This window comes from Toxorhynchites rutilus, chromosome 1 (genome assembly GCF_029784135.1).
Source record: "Toxorhynchites rutilus septentrionalis strain SRP chromosome 1, ASM2978413v1, whole genome shotgun sequence".
Lineage (NCBI taxonomy): Eukaryota > Metazoa > Arthropoda > Insecta > Diptera > Culicidae > Toxorhynchites > Toxorhynchites rutilus.
In genome coordinates, this window is record NC_073744.1 from 176232732 (window position 1) to 176250078 (window position 17347).

General features: G+C 39.7%; 1 protein-coding gene and 1 long non-coding RNA gene across 6 annotated transcripts in view; one reads left to right on the top strand and one right to left on the bottom strand.

Annotated features, from left to right (window-relative positions):
* The window catches only part of LOC129763005 (uncharacterized), a 143658-nt gene that overhangs the window by 80585 nt on the left and 45726 nt on the right, over positions 1-17347 (bottom strand). The window lies entirely within an intron of this gene.
* LOC129762853 (otoferlin-like) overlaps positions 1762-17347 on the top strand; it is a 301153-nt gene continuing 285567 nt past the window's right edge. For 2 of the 5 annotated variants that reach the window (XM_055761426.1, XM_055761421.1), the window contains exon 1: positions 1762-2359. The gene's annotated coding sequence lies outside the window, so the exon portion shown is untranslated. Of the gene's footprint in view, positions 2360-2380; positions 2647-17347 lie in introns of those variants that run through there. The other 3 variants (XM_055761439.1, XM_055761431.1, XM_055761447.1) reach the window with 3 other exon arrangements.

The following is a 17347-nucleotide window of genomic DNA, read 5'->3' on the forward strand; positions in this document are numbered from 1 at the left end:
TTTCCATTTTATTCCCTCTCTTTTCAGTGTTTTATTTTCGGTCGAATCTTCTCTTTTCAGTTTTCTCTCCTTCTACTACCACTTTTTCTATGTTCAAACTATTCTTCTTTTCTTATTTCATGTTTCTTTTCCCTATATTTGTGTTTTTCCTGCCATTTGATCACGTATATAATATTGTGTATTATTATTTTTGCTATTGTCTATTCCAAATTGTATTTAGACTGTTTTTATTCCGCTCTTTTCGATTCTATTGTTATATCTTCTCCTGTCCTACAATATTATTTTATATTTGTCAAAGACAAAAACTTGCTGTTTTCTAGTAGCTTCTTTATTCTTACTCGATTTCTTATTTTCATTTTCTTTCCGCCCCCGATGATCTGTTTTTTTTCTTCATTTTTTTATTATTTTATTTTTATTGCTTTCGGAATACTTTGATTTGAATTCGTAATATTTCTCTTTCTGTCATCAATTATATATTTTTTCTCATTGAAATATTTTAGAGCTCTTTTTTATACATCTCTTAGAAACCAAGGGTTTTGTATTTTGTGGTGACCCCGAAAAGGGTCAACAGTTTTTGTGGTATAGCGATCGGGAAGCTATAGTCCAAAAGTACAACCAAAAGATATTCCAACATAAAAACGAGAAAATCAGTCAAATTTTGCACAATTGAGAGAGGAGAGAGGAGAGAAGAGAGACTGCAGAGAGGAGAGAGGAGAGAAGAGAGACTGGAGAGAGGAGAGAGAAGAGAAGAGAGATTGAAGAGAGAAGAGAAGAGAGATTGGAGAGAGAGAGAGGAGAGACTGAAGACTGGAAAGAGGAGAGAAGAGAGACTGGAGAGAGGAGAGAGGAGAGACTGAAAAGAGGAGAGACTGGAAAGAGGAGAGACTGGAAAGAGGAGAGACTGGAAAGAGGAGAGAGGAGGAAGGAGAGAGGAGAGAGGAGAGAGGAGGAAGGAGAGAGGAGAGAGGAGAGAGGAGGAAGGAGACTGGAGAGAGGAGAGAGGAGAGACTGAAAAGAGGAGAGACTGGAAAGAGGAGAGACTGGAAAGAGGAGAGAGGAGAGAGGAGGAAGGAGAGAGGAGAGAGGAGAGAGGAGAGAGGAGAGAGGAGAGAGGAGAGAGGAGAGAGGAGAGAGGAGAGAGGAGAGAGGAGAGAGGAGAGAGGAGAGAGGAGAGAGGAGAGAGGAGAGAGGAGAGAGGAGAGAGGAGAGAGGAGAGAGGAGAGAGGAGAGAGGAGAGAGGAGAGAGGAGAGAGGAGAGAGGAGAGAGGAGAGAGGAGAGAGGAGAGAGGAGAGAGGAGAGAGGAGAGAGGAGAGAGGAGAGAGGAGAGAGGAGAGAGGAGATGGAGGCGATTGGAAAGAGGAGTGAATGAGTTACGAGTTTCATTTTAATTTAATTTAAGTTGAACGCGTTGCAATGCTCGTTCCAGATATTGCTGGTAAACAAAAAAAAGGCATAGTTTTACTCTAATAGAATTTGGATTTGGGCAATCACTCTTATCTAAAATGAAATTTTAGAACTCTTACGTTATCTTAGTTTTCCACTGCATTTCGAATAAATATTTCTGGTGATTTTAAACGAGCCACAATTGCGCCAATCTGCCGACAATTTCTCACTCAGAGGGACCACATTTGAGTTCCCCCATTGACGCATCCGATACGAACGAACCTCCCAGCTTCGGAGCTTTTTCTCCCAAAGTATGTACGAGGAAAACGCAGAAAAGCTTGCCACGGGACGGTATCGGGCTCAGTCCTGAGTGAACTTCGAACCGAAACGGAAGTGAAACCGCGCTTGGTGCTGTGGCTAGGAGTCGGGTGTACCTTGCTTCTCTGTGTAACAACCCCCCTTTTTGCAGTGTGTGACCTCGTGGCTAGAGGGGGAGGTGTGGCGAACTGAGGGGTGTAGTTCCCCCTCTCGGGAAACAAAATAGTACCCACCTTACAGCGGAGTGTGTGTCGCCCATAACTTATTCTGGCTCATCAACGGAGAATTGTTAAATAAAAAATCGCGAAAGCTCAGAGGCTGCCACTGTGCGCAGTGTGTTTGTGTGTGTTTCTGTGTGTCAGAGATGGTAAATTGAAGGCAAATAAATAAAATATATAATGTAAGGATAAGTGAGGAAAAATAATGTGCAAAAGAGGCGCGAGACAGATGAGAAGGAGATGATATTTTGCTGCTGACATTCCTGGAAGGCCAAGTTTGTCGGACGACCAAAAGTCGACTTTTTCCGCTCGAAAGTTCAAGTTTGGTCCCGATTTGATCCCTGCGATTGCACGGACGGACCGACAGACTGACTGTTGGGCGGGGGAAGCGTTTTGGAATGTGTGATTGGCAGAATTTTTGGGCAACGAAGGTGAAAAGGTGAGAATGGAATTAGGCCTCTCTACGTTGACGCAGTTAGCGTGGAGAAATGTGTTGTGATTTCGGATTGCTGCTTAGTGGAAAAGTTCCGGATGGTTCCTCTGAAGTGTACGTGTGTGTGAATCTGTGGTTCGTAATCTTGGAGGAACCTTCCTCCGAAGTGAAACTCCGTGAATGGGGCGATGTGAAAGCTCATCAATTCATTAGATAGCTGAAGGTTCGCTGCCGAACTCCCTTCTGCGGGTTGATGAACTAGAAGTTAGGATTAGGAGCACATCAAACCAGCGGTAAGTTACCCATATTACGGCATTATCGCGATATTACATATTCTCAGCGTTCGATTCGGGGGAAAAAAAAATCTTCCTATCGCTGGGAAACACGGCACGACTGTTTGATGAATGATTAATGATAAATTCGTTCATTTTGTGGGGGTGTTATGTGCCGATCAAGGATTGGTGGCCCATTTGAGATTCAGCCGTCGGTGGAAGCTCCAGCGGAAGTTTTGTGAAGTTCGTTTCAATACGCTCTGCGCCCCCTGGGGTGCAGCGGAAAAATACATTAATGTCGAATAGGAAGAGAGCTGTCTCAAGTTTGAGTGATGCTTCGTGGGTGAAGATGAGACGGGGCTTAAAATTGAGACCTCATGTTGTACAAGTTGGGGGTTGGAAAAGACGAATTGAAATAAGATTGGTTTGTGGTACATGTGTTCGACAGCATCAATGATGGGAGGAAGCTTTATTATTTTGTTTTTTTTTGCTTTTGCTTTATTTTTACCTTCGAATTATTACTAAACCAAAATCTTCAGTGTCTGTAAGGTTTGTATTCAACAATTGGGGCAGTTCACAGGAGCACGAAAATCTTGTTAGAGGAACTCGTTCGAAAAAAAAGTCATGACATGAAAAAAAAATTGGAAAACCCCAATTTCCTTTTTTTTCGATTTTCAAAATACTCAAACTTTGACCGCTTTGCAATGAACTTCAAACGCGTTTTTCTCGAAACTAGTTTTTTCAAACTGGCGTACACGATATCTCAAGTTCTACTGAACTGATTAATGTCGAAATTATATGGATACAATCCGCAGGCATCTCTCTATCGCATGAACCTTAAATATTTTTTTTTTTTTTTAATTTTACTATTTTTAAAAATCGGGAAACGTAAGAAAAACGTTTTAAACCGCATTGTGTTTTTCAAACGGCCACCATTTTGCCAAGAAACATGTTTTTGACTTGTCCGAGGTTCATGCGAGGTTCATCTTTACTGTTCGTAATCTGTTCGATTTACAAAGCGTATTGTTTATAGCGAACATTAGAGAAGGAACCCCAACACGGAACACAGAATCAATAGCAATTCAAATGACTATGGGACCAATCATATAAATAGGGCACGGAATGTTAAGAACAGGTCAGTCGCAATAAAACCACCTGTCAGTATAGGTCATCTTGACTAGATTCGATCTTATTTCTTCTCAATCAACGGGTAGCCAGTCTACTCTCATCTCATCACTCTGGAACTCTGCTCAGATACCTATCTGGACGGAGACAGTATAGTTTGCTTGTAATATATTTTTAAAATTTTTTACAAATGTTTATTGGAGCGTTAGAGATATTATAGTCCTATGTCTCTCTGGTTATGGTCCCAACATTACCCACCTGTCTTTTTAAACGCTCAACTAATATCAATCAATTAATGATAATAACTAAATTGTAATGATGAAAAACATACGATTTTAAAGTATGTTATTCTATTCTAGCCTGACAATTGGATCTGTTTCTATAAATCCTTTTGTTTTGGACGTATATAAATGTCTTCATTTACTATTATTTCGACATTCAAACGCAGAAATTACATAGTCCGAACAGTGAAGAAGGTAAACATATTCACTGAAAAGCGGCGTTGAAAATTAATGTCAAAAAAAATATAATGTAAGTCTAGAATCTAAAATAAAAACTGAACGCTGGGGCTTCTTCTTCTTCAATGGCACTAACGTTCCTAGAGGAACTTCGCCTTCTCAACGTAGTATTATTTGCGTCATTTTTATTAGTACTTAGTTGAGATTTCTATGCCAAATAACACGCCTTGAATGCATTCTGAGTGGCAAGAAGCTCTAGAATACGCGTGATCACAGTGCAAGTCGGAGGAAATTTATTTGACGAAAAAATCCCCCGACCAGAACGGGAATCGAACCCGAACACCCGGCATGTTAGTTATGACGCTAACCACTCGGCCAAGGGAGCACGCTGGGGCTTACCGTCAGGAATTCGTCAGAATGTCAGTAAGGAATCAACTTCCCATTTTAGGTAGCAATCGAGAGTTTGTGTACTAAACTATATTATTTCGGAGACGCGTTCTTAAAAACGTACATATTATAATGTCATTGTCATTGATTACATCTTGCTGGACCTTATTAATAAATCTTTATCAACTGGGCATGTGCCTCTGGTATGGAAGAAATCCCTAATAGTCCCCATTCCGAAGGTTGCTGGAACGATTAAATCCGAAGAGTTTCGTCCCATCAACATGTTGCACACATTAGAGAAAATATTGGAACTAGTTGTTAAAGGCCAGCTGTTGGACTATTTAAACCGCAACGCTTTGCTAATACCAGAACAATCGAGATATCGGGAAGGTCATTCCTGTGAAGCCGCATTGAATTTGGTGTTAGCAAAATGGAAAGAGAAATTAGAATCTAAAGATACCATTGTTGGGTATAGAGGATCGTTGGAGGAAAAACGCAGTTGAAATTTTGGGGAGTCTCCACTTTTAATTTCCATAAAACACGTAACATTTAACACATATATTTTACACACTAATAAAACATTAAAATTAACACGTAATGGAATGAACGAGCGTGCTGTATTGGCATCCGACGGTGAGAAGGACTTGGGACCGACTGACCTTCGATGATAATCGATCTTTTATCGGTTATCTCGTTGCTCTCTCATCATCTGGAGCTTTGGAAGCTGGGCTTTGGTTGGTGAGAAGAGAACTGACAGCATGCGGGCGAAATAGGGTCGGTACCATCATCCAACAACCATCATTGCTGTTTTCTTGAATCTAAAACGCGCTTTCGAGACAATTTCCAGGCCCTTGTTGTTGAATACGATTAAGCGCTTTGGAATTACGGGTACTGCATATAAATGGTTTGAAAGCTATTTGTATGACAGAACTCAAAGGACTATTTTTAACGATTTCATTTCCAGTCCCGTAGGGAATAATCTTGGAGTACCTCAGGGAAGTGTATTAGGGCCCCTTTTATTCATTATGTACATTAATGACATGCGACGAGTTTTACGATTTTGTGACATCAATCTTTTTGCGGATGATACTGTGTTATTCATTGCAGCTAATGATTTTAATCAGGTCGTGCTACATTTGAATGGAGATTTACATTCTTTAAGTAGATGGTTGAAGTATAAGCAGTTAAAATTGAACATAAATAAAACTAAATACATGGTAATCTCGCGAAATCGTTCTAATGAAAACGTCTCTATTGTAATTGATGATGAAACTATTGATCGTGTTCGGGAAATTAAATATCTTGGCGTGATTATTGATGACAAACTCAAGTTCTGTTGAGATTTCCACCTTGAATTATAGTTAACCACTATAATTAATACACAAGAGTAAATTGGTTTTCAACTGATTATATTTTATTCGTCTAAATTATCCTAAGTGGTCGAAAGACAACATGTTGTTGTAGTGATACATTATGACTGATCATACTAATAGTTTACAATTATTTAATCTGGCCGCACTGCCAATACGATATAGAACTATGCAAATGTTCAAGTATAGAAACAATGAGCCAACTCATGTGCCACAGTTGATTTCTACTTCTACACACTTGTGTTCTCACAAGGAACGGTTGAAAATGGAATTGTTTACAAACACATCGTGATGGCCTCACAATATTTATTAGATATAGTGTTTCTTCGAAAGTGAGATGTGTTTTTCAACACTTCCCCCAAATCTAAGATTCAAACGTTCCAGTAAAAATCTATGCTGATTCTTCGGCAGTCCTTTGGTGAATGCATCTGCCGGCTGTTCTCCTGTAGGAATGTATTTCAGCTGTAGCTTCCCGGTTCGGATCGTCTCGCGGAGAAACATGTACTTTACGTCCAAGTGCTTCATTCGTTGATTACTTCTTGGTTCCTCAGCGCATTTAATACATGGAATATTATCTTCCCTGATAATAAACGGTATGCATTCCACATCCAATTCGCTCAGAACATTTGTTATCCACAAACCTTCCTTAACGGCTGAAGAGAGTGCAATTAATTCTGCTTCTGTAGATGACAAACTAACTGTTTGTTGTTTTCTGGTGGACCATGAAACCAGATTCCCATATACTAGAAAAGCATAACCAGATACGGATTTTCTATCATTTTGATCATTAGCAAAATCCGCATCCGTAAATCCTACTACTGTGCATTGCGTATCTCGCTTTGTATAAGCAATTTTAGTATCCATTGTGCCCTTCAAATAACGTAATATACGTTTTAGTCCTGCCCAATGCTCATCTGATGGTTTGCTTTGATATTTGCTCAGTAAGCTAACGGCTGCATTGATATCTGGCCGTGACGTCATGGATAGATATTGCAAGCAACCCAATAGTTCTTTGTATGGGTTTTCTGTTTCTTTCCCTTTGCATTCTACCCATTTTACATTTGAATCGCATGGTTTACCTACTGGTTTACATTCATGCATATTGAATCTCTTTAGAACTTTTTCAGTGTAGCCAGTTTGACTTATTTGCAGTGTCTGATTTTGAAAATCTCGATCAATGTCCATGCCTAAAAAATGCTTAATTTCTTTAAGGTCTTTCATTCGGAATATCCTTCCAAGACTGGATTTGATCCAATCAACATCTTCTAGATGCTTTCCTACTATTAAAATATCATCTACATATAATACAAGTATTATATCCCTAGATTTTGATTTATAAACGCAACTATCACTTTTGAGTTGTGTGAATCCAAGTTGCTTTACAACGTTATCAAAACGTTCATTCCAACTTCGGCTAGCTTGTTTAAGTCCATACAAACTCTTTTGCAGGTGGACAACCTGTGAGTTCCCGATTTCATCACAAGGTAACTGCATAAATATTGATTCTCTTAATTCTCCATTAAGGAATGCTGTAATTACATCCATCTGATGCACTAATAATTTATGCTCATTGGCTAAAGATAAAATTGTTCGTACGGTGTCCATTTTAGCTACTGGTGCGTAGGTTTCTTGATAATCAAATCCGTATCGCTGAGAGTAACCTTTCGCAACTAGACGAGCTTTATAACGACCGTCATCCTTTATCGAAAATACCCATTTCGATTTAATTGGTTTCTTATCAACTGGTCCCTTGGTTATCTTCCAGGTATTATTTTCTTCCAGTGATTCCATTTCTTCCTGAATAGCAATTTTCCATCTTGGCCAGTCTTCTCTATTTTTGAGTTCATTAATTGTCTGTGGTATGTCTTCGCATACTACAGATGCAACTTGTGCAGTAAATCTGTTAGGTTGCTTAGTTTTGCGCTTGCTGCGCCGGACTGTAATCTGTTCCCCAGATTCATCCTTACTGCTTTGAATCTCAGTTACGTTTTGCCTCTGAATTTCTTCGTCATTGCTCTCTAGACTGTCACTTGTCATAACCTGACAAATATCGTGACATTTATCATTATCACTTTCTTGACTGTCATCGTCGCAATGTGACTCTGAAACTTTCTGGCTGTTGATTTCATCAAAGTCAGTCTGTGATTCTTCATCTACTTCAGTCTTCCTCAAACCAGACTGTTCGTTCAGAAATTCTTCAACCTCTTGAGATATAGGAACAATTCTGATCACAGATTCCAAAGAATCATCAGTTGTTTCGTCAAAAACTACATTTCTTGACACTTCAATCTTTCGTTTTTCGCTATCCCAAAGCCTGTAGCCGTTATTTGCATATCCTACAAATATCAGACACTTACTTTTCCAGTCCAGCTTTTGTCGCTTCTCTTTGGGAATTTGCGAATATGCTTTGCATCCAAAAGTTCTGATTTTGGCCAAATCAGGTCGTCTACCGAACCATAACTCAAACGGAGTTTTGTTTACCACAATCCCATTTGTTGGTGATCGGTTTGTAAGATATGTGGCACAGTACAGTGCCTCTCCCCACATCTTCTTCGACAGTTGACTTCCATGGAGCATTGCTCGTACTTTATCCATTAAAGTTCTGTTCATGGGTTCGCTCACGCCATTCTGTTGCGGTGTATATGGCACAGTATAATTTAATTGAATTCCCTTCAATTTGCAAAAATCCTTCATACCCTGACTAATGTATTCTCCGCCATTATCACATCTTAATCGCGACAACTTCTGACCGAAGTGTGCTACTGCCATAGCTTCATATTCCTCTAGTTTACTCAATACTTCGCTCTTGTTGTGCAACAAGTAAACTACCGTGAAATGAGTATAATCATCTATGAAGCTTACGAAATACTTAAAACCATCAAAGGTCGTATTCTCCATTCTCCCGCACACGTCTGTGTGAACTAATTCTAGTGGTCTAGCTGACCTGGGAGGACCCACTGTTTTGCAGTGTATGCTGCTCTGTTTCCCTGCCATACAACTTGCACAAACAGTTTCCACCGATTCCCTCTGTGGACTAATGTTGATTCCCTCAACCATTCCGTTGTTTAGTAACTTCTTTATACTCGAAAAACTTAGGTGCCCCAGTCGTTCATGCCACCTGGCTAGACATACCTGTTTTTCATTTCCGATCATTGCAGCTGAATGGACTTTACTATCCAAATCAATTCATCAATTCAAAGCAATATAAATCATCTACTATGCTACCTTCTGCAATAGTATCACCATAACAGTCAATCGTGACTTTATGTTTGAGAAAAGTAACCCTTTTTCCCATAGAACTTGCCTTTCTAACCGAAAAGAGATTTCTTTCAAGATTAGGTTCAAAAACAACATTATAAAGTTCCAACTTTTTGATTTTATTCAAACCAACTTTTGACAAGAGGGTAACCTTTCCTCTTTTTGTACCTTTAATTACCTGACCGGTTTTGGCCGTACTGATCTCGACCGGTTCCTCCAAGTCGATGGCATCCTCCAACAGACGGTCGTCATTGACGAGATGGTGTGTAGCTCCTGAGTCGACCACGAACCGTAGGCATCTCTCCTGCTTCGGTAACCTTTTACCGACGGTAGAGCTCTTCGCCGACATTGCCTTTGCTGCCAAGGCGTAACGGTGCTTCTCACGGCCATTGCTTCGCTGGTCCTTGCTCCGCTTATCGTTCTTCTTTGGACATCAGCTTTTGTAATGTCCAAATTCGTTGCATCCGAAGCACTGAATTTCCTTCTTCTGCTCTGCTTTCAACGCAATGTTGTTTTCTCCGCTGGACGCCGGAAAACCCGTATCCGCATCCATAAACATCCTTTTGATATCCAGAATGGATTTTCTGCAAATCTCTTCATTTGTTAGAACAGTCAGCGCTCCCTTGACGTGCCTGAAACGATCCGGCATGGCAATGATGAGTGAGTGAACCTTTTCACTGACCGAAACTTCGGCACCCATTCGATCCAGCTCTCTTACGATCATGTCGTACTCATCAAAGATCTTTTCGATAGAATCGAATTTCCTAGATCTTAACATAAACAACCGTTGTCGCATATTGATTATCGATCCTGTACCAGTCTTTTGGTACGTCCTGATGAGAGTGTCCATGGCGTCTTTAGCATACGACACTCCTACCAGCTTGTTCAGCACGGTGTTGTCCACACACATGACAATTTCGTCGATCGCAATCTCATCTTCAACAAGTCGTTGTTCGTACTTCTTCCTTCTTTCGTCTTCTTCGTCTCCGTTGTCCACGGGATCAGCAAAATCTTCCTCTGGTGGAGTACGGAGAAGTGTATGTATAACACCCATTCTCCGTAGTTGATGCTCCATGCGCCATTTCCAGGCCGCGAAGTTTGCATCATTACCGTTGAAGATATGCCGCTCGCTGCGAATGAAAGTTGCCGCACTATATGGCAGTTGCCTTTCCATTTCGCGTCTGTCGTACCGCGCTGGTTGACCACCAGGTGCAGAATTCCCTTCTGCATCGTCGCTGACAGCTGTTTTCTTCAAATTAGCCATTTTACAATGAAACACTTTGCACTTCCGGTTAACCACTGGGCCCATAACCTGTTGAGATTTCCACCTTGAATTATAGTTAACCACTATAATTAATACACAAGAGTAAATTGGTTTTCAACTGATTATATTTTATTCGTCTAAATTATCCTAAGTGGTCGAAAGACAACATGTTGTTGTAGTGATACATTATGACTGATCATACTAATAGTTTACAATTATTTAATCTGGCCGCACTGCCAATACGATATAGAACTATGCAAATGTTCAAGTATAGAAACAATGAGCCAACTCATGTGCCACAGTTGATTTCTACTTCTACACACTTGTGTTCTCACAAGGAACGGTTGAAAATGGAATTGTTTACAAACACATCGTGATGGCCTCACAATATTTATTAGATATAGTGTTTCTTCGAAAGTGAGATGTGTTTTTCAACAAGTTCAACACTCACATTGACAATGTCATCAAGAAAATTGCCAAAAAGTATGAAATCTTATGTCGATTGAAAAACGATTTGACAATTCACAGCAAAATACTACTGTACAAATCAATCATCTCTCCTCATTTAGACTTTTGTTCTTCCATTCTATTTTTAGCCAATGACACACAAATATCGAGATTACAGCGCTTGCAGAATAAAATAATGCGATTGATTCTAAAATGTAATAGGTTCACTTCCTCATCTTTGATGCTGGACGCTCTGCAATGGTTATCCGTGAAGCAAAGAATTGTTTATTTAACTATGGTGTTCATTTTTATAGTAGTAAACGGTTTGCTGCCTCGATATTTGAGTGATCGAGTTGAAAGAGGAAGTGATTTTCATAGATATAACAATAGAAACGCGAATGAAGAAAGAACACCTCATTTCTTGTCATGTGCTTCACAAAATTCGTTGTATTTCAAAGGAATAAATGTTTTCAACTCGATGCCAAGACATATTAAATGCGCAACAACACTAACAGAATTCAAGAGGCACTGTTTTTACACATTAAAGCTGTATTTTCTTAACAGCCGAATAATGTTTTTTCTAATTTTTGACGAATTATAGTAACTGACGAAGTTTTATACGAACGGATAACTTTGTGTGGACAGTTTATTGTAGATTTTATTTATATATTTTTTTAAATGAATACTTTATCTGACGAAGTTTTTTTAACGGATTATATGTGGAATTTTTTCAATATTATTTGTTTTTTAATTTGTATTTATCAGTATTATGTCTGTCATGATCTTGGTGATGATGGACTATTTTTATTTTTCATTTTGTTGTTTTCTTATGTATTAGTTAAAAAAAAATAAAATAAAAGTAGTCTACATAAGTTCGAGCCTCGCGCGCGTCTCACAGATATAAAGGATATAAAATAAAAGATTTTGTGAGAGCCGGTCTAGGATTTTTCCGTAATGGAACATTTCTCGACTTCTCTGGATGGGGATAGTCATGGTCTATCCAAAACTAGGCTGGCGGTTGGACTCGTGCTCTGGTGGACCAATTGGCTGCAAGGGTCTCGTCGGGACCGTATCGGCTCAGTGGAGGATGAGACTGAGTATTGGCTTCTCTTTTGATAATGTAATAAAATAACATTTTTTGAATTTATATCTGTAGGTAAAATCAGTTCGTTTTTTTTTTGGTAAACTGATTTCAAAGCTAAGAAAAAAGTTAATATCTTCTAGATAACTCGTCTTGCTCAAACCTCTGTAGGGGAAGGTGGCGGGACCATCATCATCATAATGATCCGGCAAGAAGTTCATCCGTATTCTGGAGTCCGATTTAGCCAGAATTGCCCAAACCGATTCTGAAATTCGACATTTGCACATGTCGGCTGGATTTAAGTTGAATGGGTTGCAGAATGGAAAAGTCGATTTCGATTAAATTGCTAAAGAGCAATTCCAAATAAAATCGTCCTAAAAATGCAGATTTTAAAAACATGTATTTTTGATTCGAATGAAAGTTTGCATTCCGTTTGGGCTGAAGGAAATATGAGTTTTCCACAGCAATTGGGTTTTTTTTGACTAAAGTATAACTTTTGAAAAGGGCGTATCGAGTTTAGTAAGAGAAATCTTTAATTATTAATATCTACAAAACTATGAATCGTACCGAAATAGTATCTAAGAAAGAGTTATAGAGTATTGATGTTAAAACGTGAAAGAAATATACACTGAGAAATAAAAAATAGTTCTCTTTTTTTATTTACAAAAAAAAACTTTAATTTGCTATATTTTAGATATGTATTTTTTTTTAAATTTGTTCAGATGAAATAGAAGTAAAAAATTTAAAAAATCAGTCCAAGATGGTAAAACTATATTTGACGAACTTTGTGGAACATCCATTTTTTTATGAATTTTCGAAACATAGAATTTTGGTACAGGGTCTTTCAGATTAAACGCTCACGCAAAAAAACGAATAGCTGCTTATAAACATTTTTTTTTCGCTCCGTCGAATGTAACACTGCACTCCCCACTTCGGGACGATAATATTCGGCTACTCGTCCAGGCGGATGGTTTTTAGTGTCGGGATGTACAATTTACAAGAACGTGTATTTTTAGCGAAATGGTATTACGCGAGCAACCGAAGCCTTGATGAAAGTTTGTCCTCTTATGGTAAAAATTTCAACATTTCTCGTCGTCGATTACTTCCTCTGGGGGACTGGGCGTGAAGGACTGTTGCTAAGTTAATAAGCCACAAAATTTGGAGGAGAAATAACTCGGATTTTCAACAGCATCGAAGTCGTAATGTTAGATTTGTGCATGAAGAATTTTGTTAACCTTTTCAAACGCGTTATCTAAAAAAAGGGGTGATCACATCGAAAATGTCCTAAAATAAGCTTTATTTTCGTTTTTCAAAAATAAAATTCAGTTCACTTTTGTACAAGTCATTAAAATTTGTTGCGTAAGCGTTCAATCTGAAAGACCCTGTATGTTAACGATCAGTTTTAGCCACGTATTATGAATCCTAATGTGATTTCAAACAAAAAAGCTCATTATCAATCTTCTAAATGCAGCCATTCTCGAGATATTTAAAAAAATATTTCTTATTTATCGTCTGTTTTTATAGTAAATAGGCTCTTTTAACATGTTTTTCAGATTATATTATTTTGAGTTTTAACCCATAAGTCTTCAAATGTTTTTCAACGTAACTCCCAAACATATATTTTTACCATAGTGGTGTATTTGGAAAAGCTACTGAAAATTATAAACAAATTCATAAAATTTCATGAACATGACGGTATAACAGGACAAACATATTAGGCTGTCAAAAAAGTATTTCCGGTATTTCCGCGAGGTGTCGTTGTAAGCGCGTAGTTCTAGTTGTATTCATTGTATCGAGTCATACTATAGCTTGTCGGAAAGGTATTTTTGCGCGTTATAATATAGTCCTTGACAGTGTTTTGTTTGGTTAAGTCGTTCGTGACTTATAGTGTCGCAAATATGGAGCAAAATAAAGAGAAAATCCGACATATTTTACAGTACTACTATGACAAAGGCAAAAATGCATCTCAAGCTGCTAATAAAATTTGTGCAGTTTATGGACCCGATACAGTTTCCATTTCCACCGCACAACGATGGTTTCAACGTTTTCGTTCTGGTGTAGAGGTCGTCGAAGATGCGCCACGTTCCAGAAGGCCTGTCGTCGAAAATTGCGACAAAATCGCTGAATTAGCCGAGAAAGACCGGCATAGTAGCAGCCGTAGCATCGGCCAAGAGCTGGGGATAAGTCATCAAACCGTTATTAACCATTTGAAGAAGCTTGGATTCACAAAGAAGCTCGATGTATGGGTGCCACACACGTTGACGCAAAAAAACATCTTTGACCGTATCGACGCATGTGAATCGCTGCTGAATCGCAACAAAATCGACCCGTTTCTGAAGCGAATGGTGGCTGGCGATGAAAAGTGGGTCACTTACGATAACGTGAAGCGCAAACGGTCGTGGTCGAAGCCCGCTGAAGCGGCTCAGACGGTGGCCAAGCCCTCATTAACGGCCAGGAAGGTTCTGCTGTGTGTTTGGTGGGATTGTCAAGGAATAATTTATTATGAGCTGCTTCCCTATGGCCAAACGCTCAATTCGGACCTGTACTGCCAACAACTGGACCGCTTGAAGGTAGCACTCATGAAGAAGAGGCCATCTTTGATAAACAGAGGCCGCATTGTCTTCCATCAGGACAACGCCAGGCCACACACTTCTTTGGTGACGCGCCAGTAGCTCCGGGAGCTCGGATGGGCGGTTCTTTTGCATCCGCCGTATAGTCCGAACCTTGCACCAAGTGACTACCACCTGTTTTTGTCCATGGCGAACGAGCTAGGTAGTCAGAAGTTAGCCACAAAAGAGGCCTGTGAAAATTGGCTATCCGAGTTTTTTGCCAATAAGGAAGCGAGCTTCTATAACAGGGGTATTATGAAGTTGGCATCTCGTTGGGAACAAGTCTCGCGTAACTTTTGAAAAGGTCCAATGTAACATTTTCGCCAACTCGAGAAAAACGGAGTTGAAGACCCGAACATTATTTCGCGAATTGTCTTAAAAGCTATCAATCTTTATCACTGTTTTCACCACTAGCTGTCAAGAATAACTTCGTAAAACCAATCGTAACTATTGTTCCGTGATTTGAGATTAAGGTTGAAGCCTCGGAGCGAAAAATGTTACATTGGACGTTTTGACTGCCCGCGTTTTCACATTGGACATATTACGTTGCATTTGAAACTAACTAATAAACAACAATCCAAATATCAGCATTTCGTTCTAAAGACTGATTATTATTGTTATCACTCGTTGAATTGCACTGAAATCGATAACAACACCTGTAAGAAACAAATTCCAAAACGACCGAAGTACGGTTGCGAGTTGTTTTGACTGCTTTGTTACTTCGGACGTTTCGGCCGTCGGAGGAAAGTGGCGTCCGAAGTAACAGCCGGCTGCTTAAAATTCGAATCTGTACATTGGATATTTTTTGTATCGGCGACAAAAAGATGAAGAAGATAGATACGTGAACGATTGTTTTTGTAATACATTCAATGATTGAAAACTGATAGCGTGCATCCATTAACTCGATTTGTTTACATTTGTTACATAGGACCTTTTCAAAAGTTACGCGAGAAGTCATCGAACAAAACGGCGCATATTTGACTTAAAACAGATTTTTTATCCAAAATATATATTTTTATTAAGGCTCATATGGCGTCAACCTGACGGGGCCGGGAGTTCAATATTTCGACAATGTTTGCCTTATAACTATGTTAGCAATATGTAACCGATTACTCGCGGTTGGCTCGAGGTTAGTATTACAAGTGTTTTCGTAATTGTGATGTTGCTGTCTTCAATGCTCTGTACCTGTGCCCGACACGGGATACTTCCTATTGGGATGCAACTGACTATTAATCAGCAACGCCCCCCTAGTCTGTATCCCAGCGTGGTGCGTCTTCTCGACTCGAGGAATCCAGGATAGAATGGTCACTAGCCGGCGCAATCATCAGCTCGTGTAGAGTTGTCATGAGCGGTACAACCTTTGGCTCTTGTTGAATGATCAGTGGACTGCACAACCTTTGGCCCGTGTATCTGTAAAGAGTGTGTGTATGTATTGCCGCGACTAAGTAAAAGTTTATCGTTTGGATAGGAGGGATATGAAACGGGGACACAACGAAGGAAACATCATTAAACGTTGACATCGGCGTTTCTGAGGAACAGGTATAGATGAAGCAGAAGATCAGGATCACGGCTACCTAAGATATCCCGGACGGGGATATCCGATTGTCTGCCTTTTGCTCTCAGTGCTCTAGAGAGCTGAGAGCGAGCAGCATGGAACCGGATACACGACCAGACAACATGCTCGATGTCGTGGTAGCCATCGCCACAATCACAAAGATTGTTTGCTGCGAGCCCAATGCGATAGAGATGCGCGAATGAAATCACGACCTACATTCAATCCCTTGAACCATACACTCATCGAGACCTTAGGGATAATCGTGTGTAACCAACGAACGAACTCATCTTCACTCCACATGCGCTGCCAACTAACGAGTGTGTCCTGACGAGGAATGTGAAAAAAATCGTTATAAGCAATTTGTCTTTCAAAAAGAGTGCCTTCTGAAGCGCCCACCTTAGCTAGCGAGTCCGCTTTCTCATTCCCCGGAATCGAGCAATGAGAGGGAACCCATGCTAAGGTAATCTTGAATAATTTTTCGACCAAAACACTCAATAGATGTCTTATTCTTGTTAGGAAATAAGATGAGCGTTTATCAACTTTCATTGAACGAATTGCCTCTATTGAGCTGAGACTGTCTGAAAAAATAAAATAATGATCGATGGGCAGTGTTTCAATGATCCCTAGTGCGTAGTATATCGCACCCAGTTCAGCGACATACACGGAACAAGGATCTTTGAGTTTGAAAGAGGCACTGGAATTTTCATTGAAGATGCCGAAGCCAGTGGACCCGTTTATGAATGAACCGTCAGTAAAGAACATTTTATCAGATCTAACTTTCCCATATTCTGCCGAAAATATCGGCGGAATAGAATCGGAGCGTAGATGATCTGGGATTCCATGGATTTTTTGTCGCATGGACAGATCAAAATTGACAGAGGAATTGCAAAAGTATGGGAAGCAAACTTGGTTGGAGATGCCCGGTGAAGGGTGCACTTCATGGGTAAGGAAATCATGGTACAAAGACATAAAACTTGACTGAGGAGTCAGTTGGAGTAGATTTTCGAAGTTATCAATCACCAATGGATTCATGATCTTGCAACGGATGAGAAATCTGTAGGATAATTCTGTGAATCGAAGAGTAAGCGGGGGTACTCCTGCCAAGACTTCGAGACTCATCGTATGTGTCGAATGCAAACACCCCATTGCTATACGCAAGCAACGATAT